The sequence below is a fragment of the Oncorhynchus keta genome, chromosome 34, assembly GCF_023373465.1.
Source record: "Oncorhynchus keta strain PuntledgeMale-10-30-2019 chromosome 34, Oket_V2, whole genome shotgun sequence".
In the NCBI taxonomy this organism is placed as follows: domain Eukaryota; kingdom Metazoa; phylum Chordata; class Actinopteri; order Salmoniformes; family Salmonidae; genus Oncorhynchus; species Oncorhynchus keta.
Genome location: NC_068454.1, coordinates 61,449,461 through 61,466,495, shown reverse-complemented (window position 1 = coordinate 61,466,495; position 17,035 = coordinate 61,449,461). Strand labels below are relative to the sequence as shown.

Genomic DNA, 17,035 nt, shown 5'->3' with positions numbered 1-17,035 from the left:
TCCCTATCAAATGTCATAATACTTTACTGCAGGACAACAACCCAAACGTAAGCAGGACCGGATGGCGGTGTTGATCCACGGGAGCATTTTCAGTTTGTTTTGGCAATTAACATCATGCCTTTGGCTTTGGCTCCCTGGTCTGAGAGTTAATAAGACAGGATAGAAATCCAATCAAAGCTGATTGTTTAGCTCTATGACACGAGCCGCTTTCTGAGGAGAGCTTTGATGCCTTCTCGACAGGGCTTAACCTCCCAATAGGAGTGGTGAAGACAGACGCTTGGAATTAACAAGATAGTAGAGTCGCTGAGTGACCAGATATTTTGACGTGGGGGGATAAGGAAGGGGGGTTCTCTTCTTTTTTCCTTAAGCCTAGTCGTATCAGCACAATCCAAGCAGCTCAGCCAAGCCATCCACGGCTCCCAGAATGCACTGTGAGGCGACATTTAAAGCGGTCCAAACAGCTGGCCCACGTGGGAAACAGTCAAGACAAAGAGCAGGATGGAGGGAAGGAGGAGGAGAGGAGGGGTGCAGAGTCTGGTTGTCTGTCTGTTTGATCTGTCACATGTGAAACAAGTTGTGGGAATGCGGCATAAAGTGGGAAGAAAAAGGCAAAGTCCATGGGAACGTCGGGAACGGAAAGTATATGAGAGGTCACGGTCAGGTCAGGGAAGGATCATTTGGTCACAGAGAAATATTCACAGCTTCATATCGCTGCATAAGACATCAACAAAGAAATGCTAAGGACAATATTAGCGTAACTCTCACTGTAGCATTTGTGGTTGAATCGATGGTGGTTTATACACGGGTTCACTCAAATTAAATGATGAAAGTTTTCCCAGTCAAACTACAAATCAAAAAGACTTACTGTGCCTGTTTCTATTTGCCAATTCCTTTGGTTGATAGATTTCACTTTTAACTGTGCATGTCTGTGAATTAATATAATAACTCAATTGTTCTACCAGTCTATAGTACACCACTGTAACACAATAGTATGTCTTACAATACATCAGGGCTTCCCCAAACTCAGTCCTGAATAACCAAGTCCTCATCGAGCTTTGATTATTTGAATCTGCTCTGTAGTGCGAGGGCAAAAAACTAAACGTGCACCCGGGGGGCCCCGGGCCCGAGTTTGGGAAACCATGCAGTAAATCACAAGTACAACAATAGAGGAAAGGGGAGTAATGGAGCAAGCCTTGTATTGCCAACCAGGAAACAGCAGCATTGTGGAGGAGATGAAAGCTGATTCAGAGAGGATCTGAAGTCTCTCCTGGGCATGGAACCAGAGGTCCATTGTGAAACAGCTCCAGAAAAAGCCTCTGTCCCCTCAGGCCAGTGACTGGTTGGCTAAAAATATCCACACATTTTCTCAATCACACTCTGTCCTACGCCAAAATACAGGAGCTCCCAGAGTTGAAAGGCATGACAGGGAAAAGAAATAGGCCACCCTCTCAAAATCTGCCCTACTGCCGTTGGAAATGTAATTAATCCTTCTGTGATTTTATTTTCCTGTTTTGGTGATTCAAACTCTTTGCCCTTTCCCTTGAGGCTTGGTTCTGTGCTGTGCATGTATGCCGGGTCTGTGAGATGTAATAACGTGACTAGAATTCTCTCTGAACACTCCATTGAGATGAGTAAATATAGAATATGGTTTTCATAAAGAGCCAATGGAAACACACCCATAGGGGTCTTCTTAAGTTGTCACTAATCGCTATAAGAGCTGCTCCTGAAATCTAATCCAAAAGCCTTTATACGGTGACCAACCGATATGTATATTTATCATTCAAACATCTCTTTGAAGCCTAATGCAGGGTAATGCAAGGTCTCACAAAAATGTGTGATGAGGTGAGAGCGTTTATTTGGCGATAAGACCCTGTTATCCATATTTAGAAAATTGTTTTTTTAGGTAGAGAAATTCAGATTTGATTCTGTGCAGTACATGTATGTATGTATGTATGTATGTATGTATGTATGTATGTATGTATGTATGTATGTATGTATGTATGTATGTATGTATATATATACAGTTGAAGTCGGAGGTTTACATACACTTAGGTTGGAGTCATTAAAACTCGTTTTTCAACCACTCCACAAATTTCATTTGATAGTTTTGGCAAGTTGGTTAGGACATCTACTTTGTGCATGACACAAGTAATTTTTCCAACAATTGTTTACAGATTATTTCACTTATAATTCACTGTATCACAATTCCAGTGGGTAAGACGTTTACATACACTACGTTGACTGTGCCTTTAAACAGCTTGGAAAATTCCAGAAAATAATGTCATGGCTTCTGATAGGCTAATTGACATAATTTGAATCAATTGGAGGTGTACCTGTGGATGTATTTCAAGGCCTACCTTCAAACTCAGTGCCTCTTTGCTTGACATCAAGCAAAAAATCAAAATAAATCAGCCAAGACCTCAGAAAAAACATTGTAGACCTCCACAAGTCTGGTTCATCCTTGGGAGCAATTGTCAAACACCTGAAGGTACCACGTTCATCTGTACAAACAATAGTACGCAAGTATAAACACCATGGGACCACGCAGCCGTCATACCGCTCAGGAAGGAGACGCGTTCTGTCTCCTAGATATGAACGTTCTTTGGCGCGAAAAGTGCAAATCAATCCCAGAACAACAGCAAAGGACCATGTGAAGATACCGGAGGAAACGGGTACAAAAGTATCTATATCACAAGTAAAACGAGTCCTACATTGACATAACCTGAAAGGCCGCTCAGCAAGGAAGAAGCCACTGCTCCAAATCCACCATGAAAAAGCCAGACTACAGTTTGTAACTGCACATGGGGACAAATATGGTACTTTTTGGACAAATGTCCTCTTGTCTGATGAAACAAAAATAGAACTGGTTGGCCATAATGACCATCGTATGTTTGGAGGAAAAAGCGGGATGCTTGCAAGCCAAAGAACACCATCCCAACCGTGAAGCAAGGGGTGGCAGCATCATGTTGTGGGGGTGCTTTCCTGCAGGAGGGACTGGTGCACTTCACAAAATAGATGGCATCATGAGGAAGGGAAATTATATGGATATATTGAAGCAACATCTCAAGACATCAGTCAGGAAGTTAAAGCTTGGTCGCAAATAGGTCTTCCAAATGGACAATGACCCCAAGCATACTTCCAAAGTTGTGGCAAAATGGCCTAAGGACAACAAAGTCAAGGTATTGCGGTGGCCATCCCAAAGCCCTGACCTCAATCCACTAGATAATTTGTGGGTAGAACTGAAAAAGCATGTCCGAGCAAGGAGGCCTACAAACCTGACTTAGTTACACCAGCTCTGTCAGGAGGAATGGGCCAAAATTCACCCAACTTATTGTGGGAAGCTTGTGGAAGGCTACCCGAAAGGTTTGATCCAAGTTAAACCATTTAAAGGAAATGCTACCAAATACTAATTGAGTGTATGTAAACTTCTGACCCACTGGGAATGTGATGAAAGAAATAAAGCTGAAATAAATCATCCTCTCTACTATTATTCTGACATTTAACATTCTTAAAATAAAGTGGTGATCCTAACTGACCTAAGACAGGGACGTTTTACTAGGATTAAATGTCAGGAATTGTGAAAAACTGAGTTTTTAAATGTATTTGTCCAAGGTGCATGTAAACCTCTGACTTCAACTGTATATGTGTTTGTGTGTATTATTTATATATATATATATATAAATAACACACACACACACACACACACACACACACACACACACACACACACACACACACACACACACACACACACACACACACACACACACACACACACACACACACACACACACACACACACACAGGCCTGCAATTCTTTCACAGTAATTATTGGGGATTTTGTTGCTTCTCTCACCATCTTCCTCCCTCTCCTGGGGGGCTAAATGCATTTGCAGTTTTGTGAAAAACAGAGTTTAAAAAGTACTTGGCTAAGGTGTATGTAAACTTCTGACTTCAAATGTATGTTTGTATATATATATATAACCTGGCGTCTTGGAGTCACCAGGTTTCAAAAAGCACCATCAGATGCCACCTCCACATCCACAGGCTCTTTGGAAGGGTTGCCAGAAGAAAACCCTTTCTGACCACAAGACACAGACGCAAGGGCTTGGAGTTTGCCAAACGTCATTTCAATTATGACTGGAAGAAGGTGCTCTGGTCAGATGAGGCTAAAATTGAACGTTTTGGTCAGATACAGCATCGGCATGTATGGCGTCAAAACAGAGATGCATACAAGGAGAGGCACCTCATACACACGGTGAAATATGGTGGTGGATTAGTGATGTTTTGGGGCGGTTTTAATTCCAGATGTCCAGGGGCACTGGTTAAGATTGATGGCATAATGAATTCCACCAAGTATCAGGTCATTTTGGCTGACAATCTGGTTGCCTCTGCCAGAAGGCTGGGACTTGGCCGTAGGTGGACTTTCCAACAAGACAATGACCCAAAACATACCTCAAGATCCACACAGAAATGGTTCTGTGACAACAAAATCAATGTTCTGCCATGGCCATCTCAGTCGCCGGACCTCAATCCAATCGAAAACCTGAGGGCGGAGTTGAAGAGGGCAGTTGATAAGCGCAAACCCAAGAATGTGAAGAATCTGCATAGAGGAATGGTCCAAAATCCCTCCAAATGTATTCCTTGACCTTGTCAAACATTACAGGAAAAGACTCCATGCTGTTATCCTTGCCAGAGGTGGTTGTACTAAATGAGGAGTGCCAATAATTATGAAACCTTGATTTTGGTATAATGTATTTTGAATTAAATAATTGTATGATTTTGGTTGTATGAAATAATTGTATGATTGAAACATGAATAAAGTACAGTATTTCTCACATGTTGGTATTTTGAGTTTATCTCTATAATTATATTGTTTATATTTTTTTAAGTATGTGCATTGCCAGTCAGGGGTGCCAGTCATTTTGGAGCACACTGTATATATCTCAAGTCAATGTTTGTGTTTAATATCGTAAATGTGAGGTCCCTTGTTTGAAAAGCCCATAGGCAGACTGAGGCAGTCTGGTTAACGTTATCAACAAATAGGAAACCAATTACTTTTCCCTTTTTTGAATTTATTTTAACTTACAATAACAGAAAGAAAAAAATTATCGTACCTTGACAAATAATGAAAGAAAAGGCTCCTGGCTGACAGCCAATAAATTGGTTTTCTGGAAAATTCTGTTAGCACAGAGCCAAAACAAAAAAATACTCCCATTTAATAATGAGGAGAAAACATAACGTGGGATTTTAAAAAAATTATCTGCTTCTCCAGGTTATGTTCACACACAGGCCATATTAGGTGAAAATAAGTTTAACTGTTGGATACTATTTAGAAAAAGTAATTTTAGACCTTTACATGGCAACTGCCTGACATTGACCACATGAATGCATTTTCTTGCGTGTGAGAGTCATCCTCAAGAACATGGTGATCCAAACAAGTTTAAAATACTTTTCAATCATCTTGGTCCTACTACACAACACATTATAGTGATATACAGTGCTATCGGAAAGTATTCAGACCCCTTGACTTATTCTAAAATGTATTAAATAAAATAAAAATCCTCACCAATCTACACAAAATACCCCACAATGACCAAGCGAAAAACATGTTTTATAAATCTTTGCAAATTTATAATAATAATAAAAAAAATTAAAAAACATATTTACATAAGTATTCAGCTCCGTTGCTATGAAGCTTGAAATTGAGCTCAAGTGCATCCTGTTTCCATTGATCATCCTTGAGATGTTTCTACTCCTTGACTCGAGTCCACCTGTGATAAACTCAATTGATTGGACATAATTTGGAAAGGCACACACCTGTCCATATAAGGTCCCACAGTTGACAGTGAAAAACCAAGCCATGAGGTGGAAGGAATTGTCCGTAGAGCTCAGAGACGGGATTGTGTCGAGGCACAGATCTGGGGAAGGGTAGCAAAACATTTCTGCAGCATTGATGGTCCCCAAGTGGAATCCATCATTCTTAAATTGAAGAAGTTTGGAACAACCAAGACTCCTCCTAGAGCTGGCCGCCTGGCCAAAATGAGCAATCGGGGGAGAAGGGCCTAGGTCAGGGAGGTGACCAAGAACCCATTGGCCACTGTGACAGAGCTCCAGAGTTCCTCTGTGGAGATGGTTGTCCTTCTGGAAGGTTCTCCCATCTCTGCGGCACTCCACCAACCATGCCTTTATGGTAGAGTGGCCAGATGGAAGCCACTCCTCAGTAAACGGGACATGACAGCCCGCATGGAGTTTGCCAAAAGGCACCTAAAGGACTCTCAGACCATGAGAAACAAGATTCTCTGGTCTGATGAAACCAAGATTGAACTCTATGGCCTGAAGGCCAACCGTCACGTCTGGAGGAACGTGGCACCATTCCTACAGTGAAGCATGGGGATGGCAGCATAATGCTGTGGGGATGTTTTTCAGCGGAAGAGACTGAGACTAGTTATGATCGAGGGAAAGATGAACGGCGCAATGTACAGATAGATCCTTGATGAAAACCTGCTCCAGAGCACTCTGGACCTCAGACTGGGGCAAGGATTCACCTTCCAACAGGACAACAACCCTCAGCACACAGCCAAGATAAAGTAGGAGTGGCTTAGGGACAAGTCTCTGAATGTCCTTGAGTGGCCTAGCCAGAATGCTACGAACAATTCCTTCGACCTCATGGCTTGGTAAGCATTTCACGGTAAAGGGCTGTACCGGTTGTATTCGGCGCGTGTGAAAAATACAATTTTATTTTACTCTCTCCGGAGAGACCTGAAAATAGCTGTGCAGCGATACTCGCCATCCAACCTGACAGAGCTTGAGAGGATCTGCAGAGAAGAATGGGAGAAACAGGTGTGCCAAACTTGTTGCATCATACCCAAGAAGACTCGAGTCTGTAATCACTGACAAAGGTGTTTTAACAAAGTACTGAGTAAAGGGTCTGAGTATTGTGTAAATGTAATATTTCAGTGTTTTCTATTTATCAATTTGCAAAAATTTCTAAAAACCTGTTTTTGCTTTGTCATTATGGTGTATTGTGTGTAGATTGATGAGGAAAAAATGAATTAATCCATGTTAGAATAAGGCTGTAACGTAACTAAATGTGGAAAAGGGGTCCGAATACTTTCAGAATGCGCTGTATGTTTCACCTGGGCTGTATATTTCACCTGGGCTGTATGTTTCACCTGGGCTGTATGTTTCACCTGGGCTGTATATTTCACCTGGGCTGTATATTTCACCTGGGCTGTATATTTCACCTGGGCATCCACACCCATAGACTTTTTCACATTTTGTTGTCTTTCTTACAGCCTGAATATTAAATTACTTAAATTTAGATTTGTGTCACTGGCCCACACACAAAACCCCATAATGTCAAAGTGGAATTGCCTGCAAGGTCCCTCAGTCGAGCAGTGAATTTCAAACACAGATTCAACCACAAAGACCAGGGAGGTTTTCCAATGCTTTGCAAACAAGGGTGTATAGTGGTAGATGGGTAAAAAAAAAAGCAGACATTGAATATCCCTTTGAGCATGGTGAAGTTATTCATTACACTTCGGATGGTGTATCAATACACCCAGTCACTACAAAGATACAGGCGTCCTTCCTAACTCAGTTGCCGGAGAGGAAGGAAACAGCTCAGGGATTTCACAATGAAGCAAATGGTGACTAAAACAGTTACAGAGTTTAATGGCTGTGATAGAAAACCGAGGATGGATCAACAACATTGTAGTAACACTGTCATGACCCATATATTTACACCTGGTGTGACATACAGTATATTGCGTTATTTTATGGCTGGTTATGACACCTACATAAGAGTTTCAAAACCCACATAAATTCAAATGTCTTTTTTCCCTGCCAAGACGTTTCCTTTTGTTTGAAAGTTTGTTTCTTACATCCTTTGTTGTTGTAATGAATATTTTAAGTGTTTGTACACTTTATTTCACTATCAAGAAGTAGTATGACCATCCTGTGTCACTTTAGTTGGACGAAGAAAATACACTTTATGAAACTGTCATCATATAATCAATCGTCAGTCATCAGTCAAAAAGAGGGTGTCTTGTCCTGCTCCTGAAATATGCCCCTGCATTCATCCCAGTTATCAGCAACATACTATTGGGGTAGGTGCATATCTGACATCAATGTGTGCGCAATTACAATGATAATTTAATATGGCCAATTTCAGAAAATATTATAGAAAAATACTGTTGACATGTAGGCAATGGTGTAATGGAATATTTTGCCTTGTGTGGTAGGTTTTGTGTTTTGACACTTATGTAGGTGTCATAACCAGCCATAAAATAACGCAATATGTCACAACAGGTCTTAATATATCATGACAGTGTTATGACTATATTGTGTGTTATGACGCTAGGTGTCAAGTAAAGTGATACCAAAATAGCTGTCTAGAATTTCTTATTTTATTATGTGCAAATATTGTACAATCCAGGTGTGAATACTTATGCAAATGAGATATTCCTGAATTTCATCATCAATACATTTGCAAACATTTCTAAAAACATGTTTTTACTTTGTCATTATGGGATATTGTGTGTAGATAAATATTTAATCAATTTTGAATTCAGGATGTAACGCAACAAAATGTGGAATAAGTCAAGGGGTATGAATAACTTTTTGCTGGCACTGTAAATGTAACATATTATACAACGGTGGGTCTAATCCTGAATGCTGATGGGTTAAAACCGCATTCCAGCCGATGTCTATCCACAAGTTACCACAGACTAAATCTATGATGTTAAAATGCCCATTTACTCTGTTCCATCTGACTGCGCAATCTGCTGTCTCATCAACCCAGCCAGGCAATTTATAAACATGATCTACACTATAAAAAAACATCATCTCACATTTCTTTTAGACTAACATTTAGATTTCAACAGTGGAGATTTGTATAAACCTTGCTGTCTTGTCTGTCTCTCCAACATTTGCAACATTGTTTCAATATTCAAATTCGATCTCCAGCTGTCCCATAGTAAAGAACGTGTCAGGAGTCAGGATGAGACAGACAGGAAGGCAGCTTTTCTCAGCCAGTCGAAATCATGAATCAGCATAATTTGTATGGATATATACAAAGAACTATCAATAGAAAACAGGTCAAATGAAACAAAGTGCAGCTAGTTTGAAGTCTTTCCAGCTCCAGTTTGAATTGATTGTGTTAGATGTGTCATTCGCCCTCTACCATCAGTTCCATGTAAGCACCGTTGAGCTCGGCTATTGCACTTCCATCAGTCAATGTGTAAAAGAAATAAATGAGTATATAAGAAATGAATAAGCTGAGAGATTGGAGCGTGTGGGCTCCACCGACACTCGGTACTCTGCCGCTGGGGGACATAGTTCAATGCGATTTGTATGAACCTTGAGTGGGGAAAAAAAATAGACCTGGAATAAATGAGCTATTAGTACTCAGGGAAAAGTGAAACATGCTATCTGCTGCTCAGCATCATTTTCCCTCATCACAATTAAAGCGCTGTTTATTTTCCTACCACACTAAGAACTCATTTTGCTTCTGGACTATATCATATTCAAACAACTTGAAGATTATAATGTCATTCAACTGAAAAAGTTAGCTGCTTTGAGTTCAGGGTATGGAAGTGGTGTTTTGCATGACAAAACAAGATGCATACTGTAGAGTATAATATCCTGAAACCATACAGGAAGGGACCTCCATCTAGTAATTTGATTGGGATACTACAATATGTCATCCAAATGACAATGACTAATGGTAGCACTGTGCTCAAAATGACAATAGCCACCACCCCTTCACTATTTCTCTACTTCTATGGGGTCTACGGCAGTTCATAAAGCCTACATAATTACTACATAATAGAAGGTCCTTACAAATTACCACAGAAGACCATTTAAAGTCTGTGTTAACCCACCCTTGCAGAATACTGTAAGTATCCAAAGTACTCATACCCTCATCTTTGTCCAATTAAAATACTCTGTCTCCCTAAACCCTTCTTTCCACTGAGCACAACCTCTGGACCCCGTCTCCCCTCTCCAGGCCCTGCCCTGTGCCATTAGCTTTCATAGACGCATAATGAAAATTCCGACAGGTCCCCTGTCCGCACCTCTCTCTCTCTCTCTCCCCCCCACCACCCTCCTTTGTTGAGAGCAGGACCTATGGACCATACGTTCCCTCCATCTCTCTCTTCTCTGGGACTAGCAGTATAATTAGTAGTCCTAGCTCACAGTGCTCCACTGTGGAGCCCCGGGGACACAGCCTTGTGCCTTAATTACCTAACTAATGAGTCATTGTGAGAGGCCTGCTGGTGCCGTGCATTGGCCCACCACTCGCTCAGAGGTAAGCAAAATTGCACACTCTCTAAGACTTAGGCACACCAACCAAGGTAAGCACGCAATCTCTCAAACACACACAAAGAGACAGGCACACATGTACGCTCACACACACGTACGCTCACACACACATACGCTCACACACACACACGCTCACACACACACACACACACACATACGCTCACACACACATACGCTCACACACACACACACACACACACACACACACACACACACACACACACACACACACACACACACACACACACACACACACACACACACACACACACACACACACACACACACACACACACACACACACACACACACACACACACACACACCTTGTGCTCCGGCGAAGTGGGAGATAACCTGGAGACAAGCTGCTCCTGTTCCATTCTCAGATACAGATGACAACATTCTAATAATTTAAAACGGAACTCCTGACAGGGGTCATGTTCCAGAGGGAGGAAGAGTCACTGCTAGCCTGCTAGGTGTTGTTACAGGTTATGCAAGTCTTATGACAGCTTACACGGTGGCACCGTAACAGACTGCATCATGAGAAGAGTAGGCGGTCATCAACAGACTGGACCCGTCCGAAGCAGACATAATCGATGAGGAGCTTAGGTTTAGTGTGTCGTTTGACTAGGCAGTGAGTCTCCAGGGACTGCTAAAATGCTCATTTAATTGTACTTTTAAGTCTAGACAGTGATTTAAGCATCCATCTGTAGATCACCATGTACCTATGCATCCCCTGCTACTTTCAATCTTAGCACAACCACACATAAGCCTGTAAAATAGTGGAAAAGCACAGAGCTAATCAAAAGCTCCCTCTTTAAAATGTCTAAACACTGTACGTTACGACGGCTGAATGAAAAGGCGCTCGGTGACTTGATGGAGGGAAAACGACCTGTAATTTGTGCAGCTAGTAAAAAGGTTTATAAATAGTAAAAAAAGGTCTCTCTGGAATTAAGTCTCTCCCTCCATCAGATTTGCTTGACAGGAAGTCTCCGAAGCGAGATTTCTGAGAAAGTAGATCCGTTGACAGCCCTGTTGCTCGGAGACGGGCAGCTCTTGAGAAACAAGCGGTGTTAAATGAGCAGGCGTTTATCAATGCCCATATGAATCCATTGACGACATTCAGTGGTGCACCACAGCAGACCTGGGTTCAAATAGCATTCTGAATCTTTCAAATACTTTAGTTGTGTTTGACATGGGTTGCCTGGTGCAATTGAACAAATCGAAAAAAAAATCCCCAAAGTGAAAAACCTGCCCACCTGGCACTCTGGGCAGAATCAAGTAAACACTCAAGATCTCAAATACTATTTGAACCCAAGTCTGGCACCACAACAGTACATGAGTTTCTCCTTCCTCCCTTTAGGTTGGAGTCCATTTCCATAACATTTTCTGACATTAGGGTTCCATTGAAAGAAGCCACACTTGAATAAGAGAAGTGTTTGATGCAAATAGATTGTAAGATACAAAATTATAATGGTAAAATATGGAGATTAGAATTTGTAGTAGCTTGTGGTTAACATAAGGATTAGACCCCTTCAACAAGGCTAGATTTCCATTCCTTATTTACAGGTTCCTGGCATCAAATGCATTTCTGTTTACTCTCAAGTCCATAATCTTCTTTACTTCTGTTCTTGGTTTATATAATGTATGAGAATGTTTTGGGGAGGGATACCAACGACCACGGCTCCAGCTGTAAGATTATTACTTCTTAGGAAAACATTGGGAATCTGTCTTAGAGAGGGTTCATCTATAATGCCTACCGTCTGGGTTTGTACTGTATGTATAAATCACCACCACTTTGACTATGGGGATCATATCTTTCCACGTCATGAAAGATTGCACTGTTTGAGAGAGATACTGTAAACGCTGTATGGTAGGTCTGTCTGGGTATCTGTTGGTGGCAGAGGTTATGTGTGTGTCTGTGTTTCTGCACTGTACGTGGGTGGAAGGGGGTACCCACATTGATAATGACATGCAAACAGCCCTAGGTCCCCGGCATTCCTCTGGGATCCCCAGTTTCAACATCTCACGCAGTGCCCTTTGTGCCTCCATAATTATTACGGAAGAGTACACAGGGTACGGAGAACCACCACCACAACTCAATACCTCAATATGCCTAGTTAAATAAAAGGTCCAAAATGTTTGAAATAATAAACCAATGGAGTAGAACACCACAGTACAGTAGTATTGAATCTACTGGTATACCTCAGGGCTCAGTACAAGCCCCATCTCAAAGGCTGTGAACTTGAATATGTTTGATGATAAAATGTGGCAGCCAAAAACTATCAATGAGGTGTCACATGTTTTCAGCCTCTTATGGATAACATGTATTTTTTTCTTCCCCACCTACATACACCCCATCATGACAAAGTAAAACATGTTTTTAGAAATGCTTGCAAATGTACAGAAAATGAAATACAGAAATCTAACTTACTTAAGTATACACCCCTGAGTCAATACATGTTAGAATCACCTTTGGCAGCGATTACAGCTGTGAGTCTTTCTGGGTAATTCTAAAGATTGTTCAATATTTTCACATTATTCTTTAAAAATGTCTTCAAGCTCTGACAAGTGGTTGAATGATCATTAATAGACAGACATTTAAGTCTTGCCATATACTTACAGGCTTGAAACTTGGTAAGCTAGTCCAGTGTATATTTGGCTTATGTTTAAGGTTATTGACCTGCTGAAAGGTGAATTTGTCTCCCAGTGTCTGTTGGAAAGCAGACTAAACCAGGTTTCCCTACAGTTTCTTTTTATCCTAAAAAACTCTCTAGTCATTGCCGATGACAAGCATACCCATAACATGATGCAGCTACCACCATGCTTGAAAATATGAACAATGGTACTCGATGATGTGTTTTGTTGGATTTGCACCAAACATAACGATTTGTATTCAGAAATTGCCACATTTTGTTCAGTTTTACTTTAGTGTCTGTAATTTAGGTTAGTATTGTGGAGTAACTACAATGTTGTCTATCCATCCTCAGTTTTCTCCTACCACAGCCATTAATTAAAACTAACTGTTTTAGAGTTACCATTGGCCTCATGGTGAAATCCCTGAGCGGTTTCCTTCCTCTCCAGCAACTGAGTTAAATGAGGCCGCTTGTGTTAAATGAGCAGGCTGGGTGTATTTGATACACTATTCAACGTCTGCTTTTTTTTTTTACCCATCTACCAATAGGTACCTTTCTTTGCGAGGCATTGGAAAACCTACTGGTCTTTGTGGTTGAATCTGTTTTTGAAATTCACTGCTCAACTGAGGGACCTTACACATAATTGAATGTGTGGGGTACAGAAATGAAGTATTCAGGCATTCAAAAAGCATGTTAAACACTATTATTGCACACAGAGTGGAGTCCATGCAAGTTAATATGTGACTTGTTAAGCTAATTTTACTCCTGAACTTATTTAGGCTTGCCATAACAAATGGGTTGAATACTAATTGACTCAAGACCATTTCAGCTTTACATTTTTAAATAATTTGTGAAAATGTCTAAAAACATAATTCCACTATGAAATGATGGGGTGTTGTGTGTAAGCCAGTGAGTGACACACAATCTCAATGGAGACCATTTTACATTCCGGCTATAACACAACACAGTGAAAAAAAGTCAAGGGGTGTGAATACTTTTAGAAGGCACTAAGTGTTTTCACAACTGTATAGAGTGGATGATCCACTTCTATCTGCAGCCGGCACTGTAAAACACGTGTCTGTACCTGCACACACGGTGTGAATCATCTCATTCTCTTACATAGCAGTAATAAATAACTCTACTGTTCCTCATATTTTCCATAGAGATGCATTAGCTGTAACACAAGTTAGGGAGGCATATTTTTATTTAACCTTTATTTAAGTAGGCAAGTCAGTTAAGAACAAGTTCTTATTTTCAATGACGGCCTAGGAACAGTGGGTTAACTGCCTTGTTCAGGGGCAGAACGACAAGATTTTTACCTTGTCAGCTCGGGGATTCGATCTTGCAACGTTTCGGTCACTTGTCCAACGCTCTAACCTCTAGGTTACCTGCCGCCCCAGGCTGATTCCCCAGACTGAGTATGAAGGCGCCAGTACGATACATCAAGAGATGCGAACCTAAATGAATAAACAGATACTGTATCATCCACACCCTCTTCAGTAGTCATTAACTCCCATTGCAGAAAGCCTTTGACTCACACCTCAGTCTCCCAGCAGATGGGAGCTCCACCAGACAACAGGTGGTAGATCGTCATGGAAACCACACCCGGCACTATAATGATTGAACCCATGGAAACAATGCCTGGGACCTCGCTACCAACTCAGATGTATGAGTGAAATATGAGACAGATCTGCAATAATTACGGAATGTGTCTATGATCTTTATTATAATTAACTGCCTACAGTGCCTGCATAACACCCCCATCTTTTTTTTGTAAATGACCAGAATAGATTGCTATAGACATATAGGATTATTATATATAATTGACGCCGTGATACCTACATACTTCACAAGCAATGTACTGCATTCTTGAAGGACAAGACCCATGTTCCCATGAGTTATGAAATAAGTCAAATGCAGGAGAATGACTGAAAAACATTTTAATATATTATTGAAGATAACAGATACGACTGGTGCTACGTACGATTGACAGTTTACACAGGATGAGAGACAGACTCTCGGAGAAAGCACAAACAACCAGTGTGTGGTGGTGAGGTGGGCTCAAACCTTGACATGACTATTTAGAGAAGACATTTTGTCAATACGATACTTCTCTGCTGCGTGGTTTTCAGAGAACTCAGATAGCCCAACGGACCCGAATGAACCCCGTTTAGCAAACATTTTCCCAAGTATGTCGATCACTGAGGATAAGTCATTCGTGGGTAGGCGACACTATTCCGTTATTGATGGTGAGTCCTTCAGGTTTATTTGAGGGTTGATATATCCTCAGTGGAGTCTTGTGTTGGTTCTCACAGCAGAAATCTGAAGAGAACCCCCACCCCCGTATCTATATCGATCTCATGAGAACTTCAAATATGCTTTTGAAATGTTAGACTATTCATAACACGCCAGCTCAGAGGAGTTCAAACAGCTCCAGAATGTCTGAAGCTCTACATTAGTGGTTAATGGGAGAGAATGGCTGTAGGATAAGCAGTAAGTAGCATGGCAGTCTCAAGCTGTGCATGTCAATTATTAAGCAACATTTTGTGAACGACAACTGGAATCCCACTAACTGAATCAGAATGAAGATGAATGAAAAACAACTGTGTTCAGTTAAGTGTGCACATGCATACACTCTCAGTACATTCTGTATCTTGTCATTCCAATTGAAAGCTTTCACAGAAAACCAATGTCTCATGAACCTTGTGATGGACCTTCAACCAAGACGTTCTTTGAAAACAGAAATGTTCAAACCTAGCTTTCAGGAAGTGAGGTCAAGATTCTTCATAATGAAGACACTTCCTGTGAACGGTGAGCAACAACCCAATGCCCTCTTAATAAAGTCCAAGAATAGCCATGAGAGGAAACAATTTATCCTCTTTTTATAGCAGACAAATATCTTTGTTTCTCATTTGGGTTGTGTGAAGGCTGGGGCAGAGGTGTTAAATGTAGCTTGTTTACTCCTCTGCTAGCTATGCCTAGATTGCATTTCAACACAATCAATACTGTCATATTGGATCAGAGCAACAGGGCAATAACACCCAATAAAGCTGTGAGGGGGCATATAGGAGGTATTGTGTATCAGAGTAGCGGGAAGAGGGTGGACGCTAAGAAAATGGGGTTGGTAAAAACAGGCACTCAAACACACACACACACACACTTACAGTATATATACACACACAAACATAATGCACACAGATCCCACACTCAGAAATCCCCACACACCTCTAGAGAGAGAAAGAGAACTCTCCTGAAAACTAGATAAGACAGGTTAATATTTGGGCTGCCAGTAAAAAAATCATGAACAGATTATTTGCCTCCACGAAGGAGAAGGAACATAATTGTACACATATTTCACATAGCAGATGAGGATCCGTTCACCACAGAAGACAGACTCTTAGACACAGGAAACAGTATTTGCAGAAGAAGAAGAATTTCCTCCTGTAGAATCAAGTCTAATCTCAAACATATTGCCTCAGACATAGGCTCAGATATAGGACGTAGAGAGAGAGAGAGAGTGAGTGAAAGGGGGAGAGGAAGGAACTGTACAGAAATCTGCGTTTCCTGTTGATGAAAACGGTGTCAGCAGTTGCTCTTGTTTGAAGCCTAATGATTAGGAACCTGAGTTTTACAATGTCAGACTTTTTAAGGCTGCTCGAACACATTTGATTTTAAAAACAATAGGCTGGTATTCGACTGCTTGAGTGGTCCAAAGCAATAGTAAGGTACATTCAGCACTACATCTGTTGCTGTATGAACACCTGTACCAAGAAACCTCAAAAGTGAAGTATTTACAGAATAGTTAAACTTACAGTGTATGACATTCACTGAGTGTACAAAACATTATGAACACCTGCCCTTTCCATGACAGACTGACCAGGTGAATGCTATGATCCCTTGTAATTTGTAATTTGTTAAATCCACATCAATCAGAGTAGATTAAGGGGAGGTGACAGGTTAAATAGGGATTGTAAAAGCCTTGAGACAACTGAGACAACTGAGACAAGGATTGTGTATGTGTGCCATTCAGAGATTGAATGGCCAAGACAAAATATTTAAGTGCCTACGAACGG

The 17,035-nt window shown here is 41.0% G+C and overlaps 1 protein-coding gene across 4 annotated transcripts in view; it reads right to left on the bottom strand.

Moving 5' to 3' along the window:
* Nucleotides 1-17,035, bottom strand: part of LOC118367598 (raftlin) — a 63,457-nt gene that overhangs the window by 33,546 nt on the left and 12,876 nt on the right. The gene's annotated exons all lie outside the window — the stretch shown is intronic.